This window comes from Phyllobates terribilis, unplaced genomic scaffold (genome assembly GCF_046119375.1).
Source record: "Phyllobates terribilis strain yellow unplaced genomic scaffold, ASM4611937v1 Scaffold_19__1_contigs__length_20705806, whole genome shotgun sequence".
In the NCBI taxonomy this organism is placed as follows: domain Eukaryota; kingdom Metazoa; phylum Chordata; class Amphibia; order Anura; family Dendrobatidae; genus Phyllobates; species Phyllobates terribilis.
The window spans coordinates 13,870,737-13,881,031 of NW_027362779.1; positions in this window are offsets into that span (position 1 = coordinate 13,870,737).

Below are 10,295 nucleotides of genomic sequence, written 5' to 3' on the forward strand. Positions count from 1 at the left end.
CCCGAGTATTCCAATGTGCTCGACCCGAGCAACGAGCACCCGAGCATTTTAGTGCTCGCTCATCACCATTAATGACGTAAATGATTGATCACTTGGGTCACTTATCATTAATTCTTCAATATTTGTCACAGTTGTTAATAGTAAACTCTCCAACCAATGAAGTAAATGTTATTTGGTAAAAAAAAGACACGCGAGGAATAAATATACACAATATTTCCCATAATATGACTATTATATCTTTGAGGAATGTTCACAAGTGGCATTTTTTTCAGGGTTATTTTTCTGCTGCTAAAACATTGCGTTTTACAGTACCAGCTTAGTGAATGAGATTTCTAAAGTCTCATTCACATGCTGCGTTTTTTTCCTTTTTTTATTTTAAATTTGCAGGATGTTAATTCTTTCAGGGGTTTTGCAGCATTTTTCACCCATTCAAATGAATGAAAAAAAAACAACACAAGCATAAACACTGCAAAAACACAGCAAATAAGTGTGGATTGTATGCAGTGTTTTTCCTGAGTACAACCTGGTTTTTGGTGTGGAAAAAAATGCTGCAAAAACGCAACGTGTGAACATTCCCTTATCCTGGTTGTGTTGTATTTGGAAATAAAACAGTACGGCCAAAAAAGCATATTGCTAGGCAGCAAGTATGTGTGTAGAGCCACTCCTTGAAGATTCCATCACAAGATTCCATGATGACATCACAGGTCATGGTCGGGCATTATGACATCACAGCTCACAGTCACTATATATACAATGTACACAGGGTCGCGGCTGCCTTTGTTGGCTTCATAGTGACTGAGCGCACTTGCAGTTTCTCGCTATTCTATAGTGACTGATCGCACTTGCAGTTTCTCGCTATCCCATAGTGACTGAGCGCACTTGCAGTTTCTCGCTATTATATATAGTGACTGATCGCACTTGCAGCTTCTATGGCTGAATTACTTTTGGACAATCTTCAAGTAGAAGCTCTATGGGAGATTCTTACCACCAATCGCCCTGAGATTGTGCTTCAACCACCCGATGGCGTCCTCAGCTTCACTCACCGGCTGGTGGTGGAGCTTGTAAGGGACTGCCTGACCAAATACCACCGAGGTCATCTCACCTCAGAGTATCTGACAGATTTACCTCAGAACATCAGGACATTACTACAGCAGGTAAGTGGCGGACGCTCCGCATAAAACTTCTCAATAATGGATAATAATGGTGGGATAGAAGCAGGGGCTGATTAAGAGTAGCCAGGGCCCTGGGCAGTTTAGGAGCCGTGGGCCCCCAGCACCCGATGTATCACATGACATGGCACAAGATTGCCTTTGATAGATCATGTGATAAGTCACGCGATTAACATGCAGGTGCTCGGGTGCACTACACATAACAGAGCGCTATACATAATAGAGCAGGGGTGGGAAAGTAATATTACTGAGGGGCCACATGAGAGATGTGACTGTTGTGTAGGCCGAATCAATAGGCTGAAATTAATTCTGCTCAATATTAACATATTAATTATATTTTATATTATTAACTGTATCACTTATTATTGAGCAGAATTAAGTGTGCTGGCATCCCCCTACATACAGAAAGAGCCCACACACATACCCTATATACAGTAAGAGCCCACACACAGCACCCTTTATACAGTAAGAGCCCATACATAGCACCAATGTACAGTATGAGCTCACACACAGAATCCTATTTAGAGTATGAGCCCTCACATAGCTCACTATATACAGCCTAGCTCTCACATAGCCCTCTATATACAGCATGAGCCCTCACATAGCCCGCTATAAATAGCTGAGCCCTCACATAGCCCCCTATATACAGCATGAGCCCCCACACACTTTAAATATTGCTTGGCAGCATGTATTTGTGCAGAGCCGCCGCTATAAGATTCCATCACAAGATTCCATGATGACATCACTAGTGATGGTCGGCCATTATGACATCAGAGCTCACAGTCACTATGTACAATCTACACAGGGTCATGGCTGCCGTTGTTGGCTCCATAGTGACTGAGCACTTGCAGTTTCTCGCTATGGAACATCAGGACATTACTACAGCAGGTAAATGGTGGACGCTCCGCACAAATCTTCTCCACAATAATGGATAATAACGGTGGGATAGAAGCTTCTTCTTTCTTCCAATATAAAACAGGACAAGACCCCAGATATGTAGTCAATGTATCTGCAGAGAGGAGCAGATGTCAGATACAATGGCCGCCTTCATTGTGATCTTTCTCATCTCGAGATTATTCATTTGTGTTTCTTTTCTTCTTTTTAGGCTGAAAAAAGATCTCAATATAGAGATTTGTCTTTTGTTAAAGAACTGGCCGAAAAAATCCTGTGTGTACTGGAAGGTCCGGCCCGCTCATCGGAACGCCCGGTAAGGATCCATCATCTTTAATATCACACGTCCTTGTTTTCTGATCTTCTCCAGATCACCAGCCAGATATCAGAAGATCTGGTGTTAGATCTTATCGGCCTCCCTGTCAGCTCCTGGCAAGCACAGGAGGTAATATGGCCGCCTGTCTCTGCTGATGGCAGTCTGTATTCTGCTGATGTAGTCACAGCTCAGTGGTGGGAAGTCTGTATTTCCGCCTCTGTCTCCCTCTATTATCCATATTAATGTTTTTGCAATGTTACCTCATCTTAATCCATTTTATCTGAGAAAAGTCCTCATGATGGCGTCTGATCTGTATAGTTACAGTTGGTGTGTCTGTAAATGCAGGTTCAGTCCTTCCTGATTTGTGGATTTGGTGATTTAGTGTAAGGTTCATCGTGTTAATTCTATATATTCTATCAATCAGGAGACACCAGAAGGCGACACCGAAGATGAGCAAAATGTGACCCCAGAAACCCCTGACCCTAATACGAGTCAGCCGGGACCGAGCAGCGATCTGACTACAGGTGAGCCGATCACACAACCTTCTACAGGAAAAATCCGGATATTATAGAGAACAGGGGATCATTTCACATTTACTCTTTCCACTCTCTAATCAAACATAAAGAGAGCCAAAATGAAAAACTTGGAAAAAGTCACGAGCCAATCAGTATACTGGGTACCACAAAGTCCTCCATAATGAATAATGGGTCCCACATAGTCCTCCATGCAGAATAATGGGCCCCACATAGTGCTCCATGCAGAATAATGGGCCCCACATAGTCCTCCATACAGAATAATGGGCCCCACATAGTCCTCCATACAGAATAATGCCCCACATAGTCCTCCATACAGAATAATGGGCCCCACAAAGTCCTCCAAACAGAATAATCGGCCCCACAAAGTCCTCCATACAGAATAATGGTCCCCAGATAGTACTCCATACAGAATAATGGGTCCCACAAAGTCATCCATACAGAATAATGTGCCCCAGATAGCCCTCCATGCAGAATAATGGGCCCCACATAGTGCTCCATGCAGAATAATTGGCCCCACATAGTGCTCCATGCAGAATAATGGGCCCCACATAGTCCTCCATACAGAATAATGGGCCCCACATAGTCCTCCATGCAGAATAATGCCCCACATAGTCCTCCATACAGAATAATGGGCCCCACAAAGTCCTCCAAACAGAATAATCGGCCCCACAAAGTCCTCCATGCAGAATAATGGGCCACAGATAGTCCTCCATACAGAATAATGGGTCCCACAAAGTCATCCATACAGAATAATGTGCCCCAGATAGCCCTCCATGCAGAATAATGGGCCCCACATAGTCCGGCACACAGTATAATGGGCACCACATAGTACTCCATACAGTATAATGGGCACCACATAGTCCTCCATACAGAATAATGGGCCCCACATAGTCCTCCATACAGAATAATGGACCCCACATATTCCACCGTACAGAATAATAGGCCTCACATAGTCCTCCATACAGAATGATGGCCCCACATAGTCCTCCATACAATATAATGGCCCCACATAGTACTCCATAAAGAATAATGGCCCCACATAGTACTCCATAAAGAATAATGGCCCCACACAGTCCTCCTTACGGAATAATGGCCCCACATAGTGCTGCATACAGAATAATGGCCCCACACAGTCCTCCACACAATATAATGGCCCCACATAGTCTTCCATACAGGATAATTGACCCCACATAATCCTCCATACAGAATAATGGGCCCCACATAGTCCTCCATACAGAATAATGAGCCCCACATAGTCCTCCATAGAGAATAATGGGCCCCACATAGTCCTCCATACAGTATTATGGGCCCCACATCGTCCACCGTAGAGTATAAAGGGCCCCACATAGTCCTCCATAGAGAATAATAGGCCCCAGATAGTCCTCCATACAGTATAATGGGCCCCACATAGTGCTCCATACAGAATAATGGGCCCCACATAGTCCTCCATAGAGAATAATGGGCTCCACATAGTCCTCCATACAGTATTATGGGCCGCACATAGTCCACCATACAGTATAAAGGGCCCCACATAGTCCTTCATAGAGAATAATAGGCCCCACATAGTCCTCCATACAATATTATGGGCCGACATAGTCCTCCATAAAGTATTATGGGCCCCACATGGTCCTCCATATAGAATAATAGGCCCCACATAGTCCTCCATACAGTATAATGGGCAACACATAGTCCTCCATACAGAATAATGGCCCCACATAGTCCTCCATAAAGAATAATGGGCCCACATAGTCCTCCATACGGAATAATGGGCCCCACATAGTCCTCCATACAGAATAATGGGCCCCACATAGTCCTCTATACAGTATAATGGGCACCACATAGTCCTCCATACAGAATAATGCGCTCCACATAGTGCTCCATACAGTATAATGGCCCCACATAGTCCTCCATACAGTATAATGGGACCACATAGTCTTCTATACAGTATAATGGCCCCACATAGTCTTCCATACAGTATAATGGGCCCCACATAGTCCTCCATACAGTATAATGGGACCACATAGTCCGTCCTCCATGCATTATAATGGGCCCCACATAGTCCTCAATACAGTATAATGGGCCCCACATAGTCCTTCATACAGAATAATGGGCCCCACATAGCCCTCCATACAGTACTATGGGCACCACATAGCCCTCCATACAGAATAATGGGCTCAACATAGTGCTCCATACAGAATAATGGGCCCCACATAGCCCTCCATACAGTATAATGGGCACCACATAGCCCTCCATTCAGAATAATGGGCCCCACATAGTCCTCTATACAGTATAACGGGCCCCACATAGTCCTCCATACAGTATAATGGGCCCCACATAGTCCTCCATACAGAATAATGGGCCCCACATAGCCCTCCATACAGTATAATGGGCACCACATAGCCCTCCATTCAGAATAATGGGCCCCACATAGTCCTCTATACAGTATAATTGGCCCCACATAGTCTTCCATACAGTATAATGGGCCCCACATAGCCCTCCATACAGAATAATGGGCACCACATAGCCCTCCATACAGAATAATGGGCCCCACATAGTCCTCCATACAGTATAATGGGCCCCACATAGTCCTCCATACAGAATAATGGCCCCACATAGTCCTCCATACAGAATAATGGGCCCCACATAGTCCTCCATACAGTATAATGGGCCCCACATAGTCCTCCATACAGAATAATGGGCCCCACATAGCCCTCCATACAGTATAATGGGCACCACATAGCCCTCCATTCAGAATAATGGGCCCCACATAGTCCTCTATACCAGGGTTCCCCAACTTCAGTCCTCAAGGCCCACCAACAGGTCATGTTTTCAGGATTTCCTTAGTATTGCACAGGTGATGGAATTATTGCCTGTGCAGGTGATGCAATTATTATGGGCCGACATAGTCCTCCATAAAGTATTATGGGCCCCACATGGTCCTCCATATAGAATAATAGGCCCCACATAGTCCTCCATACAGTATAATGGGCAACACATAGTCCTCCATACAGAATAATGGCCCCACATAGTCCTCCATAAAGAATAATGGGCCCACATAGTCCTCCATACGGAATAATGGGCCCCACATAGTCCTCCATACAGAATAATGGGCCCCACATAGTCCTCTATACAGTATAATGGGCACCACATAGTCCTCCATACAGAATAATGCGCTCCACATAGTGCTCCATACAGTATAATGGCCCCACATAGTCCTCCATACAGTATAATGGGACCACATAGTCTTCTATACAGTATAATGGCCCCACATAGTCTTCCATACAGTATAATGGGCCCCACATAGTCCTCCATACAGTATAATGGGACCACATAGTCCGTCCTCCATGCATTATAATGGGCCCCACATAGTCCTCAATACAGTATAATGGGCCCCACATAGTCCTTCATACAGAATAATGGGCCCCACATAGCCCTCCATACAGTACTATGGGCACCACATAGCCCTCCATACAGAATAATGGGCTCAACATAGTGCTCCATACAGAATAATGGGCCCCACATAGCCATCCATACACTATAATGGGCACCACATAGCCCTCCATTCAGAATAATGGGCCCCACATAGTCCTCTATACAGTATAACGGGCCCCACATAGTCCTCCATACAGTATAATGGGCCCCACATAGTCCTCCATACAGAATAATGGGCCCCACATAGCCCTCCATACAGTATAATGGGCACCACATAGCCCTCCATTCAGAATAATGGGCCCCACATAGTCCTCTATACAGTATAATTGGCCCCACATAGTCTTCCATACAGTATAATGGGCCCCACATAGCCCTCCATACAGAATAATGGGCACCACATAGCCCTCCATACAGAATAATGGGCCCCACATAGTCCTCCATACAGTATAATGGGCCCCACATAGTCCTCCATACAGAATAATGGCCCCACATAGTCCTCCATACAGAATAATGGGCCCCACATAGTCCTCCATACAGTATAATGGGCCCCACATAGTCCTCCATACAGAATAATGGGCCCCACATAGCCCTCCATACAGTATAATGGGCACCACATAGCCCTCCATTCAGAATAATGGGCCCCACATAGTCCTCTATACCAGGGTTCCCCAACTTCAGTCCTCAAGGCCCACCAACAGGTCATGTTTTCAGGATTTACTTAGTATTGCACAGGTGATGGAATTATTGCCTGTGCAGGTGATGCAATTATCACCTGTGTAATACTAAGGAAATCCTGAAAACATGACCTGTTGGTGGGCCTTGAGGACTGGAGTTGGGGAACCCTGCTCTATACAGTATAATTGGCCCCACATAGTCCTCCATACAGTATAATGGGCCCCACATAGTCCTCCATACAGAATAATGGGCCCCACATAGCCCTCCATACAGTATAATGGGCACCACATAGCCCTCCATTCAGAATAATGGGCCCCACATAGTCCTCTATACCAGGGTTCCCCAACTTCAGTCCTCAAGGCCCACCAACAGGTCATGTTTTCAGGATTTCCTTAGTATTGCACAGGTGATGGAATTATTGCCTGTGCAGGTGATGCAATTATCACCTGTGTAATACTAAGGAAATCCTGAAAACATGACCTGTTGGTGGGCCTTGAGGACTGGAGTTGGGGAACCCTGCTCTATACAGTATAATTGGCCCCACATAGTCCTCCATACAGTATAATGGGCCCCACATAGCCCTCCATACAGAATAATGGGCACCACATAGCCCTCCATACAGAATAATGGGCCCCACATAGTCCTCCATACAGTATAATGGGCCCCACATAGTCCTCCATACAGAATAATGGCCCACATAGTCCTCCATACAGAATAATGGGCCCCACATAGTCCTCCATACAGAATAAGGGGCCCCACATAGCCCTCCATACAGAATAATGGGCACCACATAGTCCTCCATACAGAATAATGGGCCCCACATAGTCCTCCATACAGAATAAGGGGCCCCACATAGCCCTCCATACAGAATAATGGGCCCCACATAGTCCTCCATACAGAATAGTCATTTCTCCATTATATTGCTGTATTATGTCTGTAGGATTAATATCCTCTAATACATTTTATTTCTTCATCATTTTATCACTATTTTAGAAACAACTGAGCTGTTGGATCCTGACAGTGTAATCTTAGAGATCCCGGAGATCCAAGAACCTGCCGGTGTAAGTATTATAGAGGTAGATGTCTGTGTATCACCAGATCACGGGGTGTAAATGACCCGTCCAGTATTATCCCCCATATAACCAGGGGGCGCCTCTATTATTAGAGGAGATGTCACTATTGCATTAGATAATAGCGTTTATATTATAGGGAATCCGTCAGCAGGTTTCTGCTCACCTATCGGATCAGTGACATCAGCTGGGACATAATATAGGGGGAGACGTTTCTGCATCTGGAGATTTTCTCCAGCAGCTTCTAGATCTTAATATCATTTCTTCTTCTTCTTCTTTTCTAGGACTTGATGGAATCATTGATCCCGGCGAGAAAGCCGCGTATGAGCGACTACGAAACATCTAAGCTGATCAGCAGCGGATCTTTTGGGTGAGATTTCAGTTAGCATAAGCCACATTTCTCAGGGTTCCCTATGACAATGCTTCAGCCTCTGTGCTCTGCCATTCAGTGTTATCATAGGGACATGATCTGAGGTGAAAGGTGATAATGTGACCTGGGTGAGGGTCCGGCAGACGTGGCATTGTGCAGACTTCCCATAGGTGATAATGTGACCTAGGTGAGGGTATGGCAGGCGTAGCATTGTGCAGACATCCATAGGTGACAATGTGACCTGGGTGAGGGTGTGGAAGATGTGGCATTTTGCAGACCTCCCACAGGTGATAATGTGACCTGGGTGAGGGTCTGGCAGACTTGGCATTGTGCAGACCTCCCACAGGTGATAATGTGACCTGAGTGGGTGTCCGGCAGACGTGGCATTGTGCAGACTTCCCACAGGTAATAATGTGACCTGGGTGAGGGTCTGGCAGACGTGGCATTGTGCAGACTTCCCATAGATGATAATGTGACCTGGGTGAGGGTCTGGCAGACGTGGCATTGTGCAGACCCTCCCATAGATGGTCTATGTAGTATTATTTCATGTATTTCTAGATGTGGATTTCCAGTAATGGTCGGACTTCTGGTATTAAACATTAGAACAGAAGATCATATAATGACTTCTATAGAAGGACTGTTAATAAGGATTCACTATAAACCATGGTTTCTTCTTCTCTCCAGGTCTGTCCACTTAGTTCACCATAAAGACTCACAGAATATCTTCGCTATGAAGAAAATTGCCAAGCGGGACCTGGATACTCCAAAACATGTGGAAGGGGCCTATCTGGAGAGGGACATCCTGACATTCGCTGACTGTCCCTTTGTGGCCTCCATGCTCTGCTCCTTCCCTACTAGATCTCACCTGTGTATGGTCATGGAGTATGTAGGAGGTAGGACATGTACATGTATTATATTCAGCCCATGTCTGCTGACATCTTATCAGCGCTCATATAATTAGGACTTGTCCCCGTGGACGGTTACATCCCCGCAGAGCATTTACTATAGATATTATGGAAAGTCATTGATGTGTGTGATCTCCCTGTATGTCCGCACTGAGCACGTCAGTATCGCCAGCTGTAGACGAGATGAGACATCACTTTATTAGTGACATGGACGACATCTCACCATGACCTCAGACTAATATTCTGTGCTCTATACATTATATCTGTATATATTCTCTCCTGGCCCAATGTCTCCGCTCACTTCTCATGATCCATCGTGGTGATCTGCTGTATAAACCCCTCACCGCTCATATTTCCTTTCTTCTATAGGTGGAGACTGTGGGACCCTCCTAAGCACCAGGGGTCCTTTATCTGTCCCCTTGGCCCGCCTGTACTTTGCAGAAGCGATACTTGCTGTGGAATACCTGCACAGCTATGGTGTGTTGCATAGAGACCTGAAGCCAGAGAAGTAAGTGCCCCCTATAGTTTAATAAAGGGGGGAAAGTTATCATTTATTACCACACAGCCCGTGAGCCTAAAACCATCTTCTCTTTCACAGCCTCCTGATTACACCGGCTGGACACATTAAAGTCGCCGATTTTGGGATTTCAAAAGTTGGTGTCATGATACCAGAAACCAACACCCACAAGGAATCATTGGAGGACATCGCCAGAGAGTTCCAGGACCATGAGGTTGGCATCACTTACAGGAACTTAGATGGTTCTTTACAAATCTCATCACACTATTGTCTCTTCTCTACGTTCTTCATTTCTAGAGAACTTTTCAACTGATATTTTATCTTCTGTCATTGAGTTTTTATGTCGAGAACTTGTCATAATATTAATTTCATCGATTCTCATTTCTACCTTCTGTTGGTTTCCAGGACTGTGGC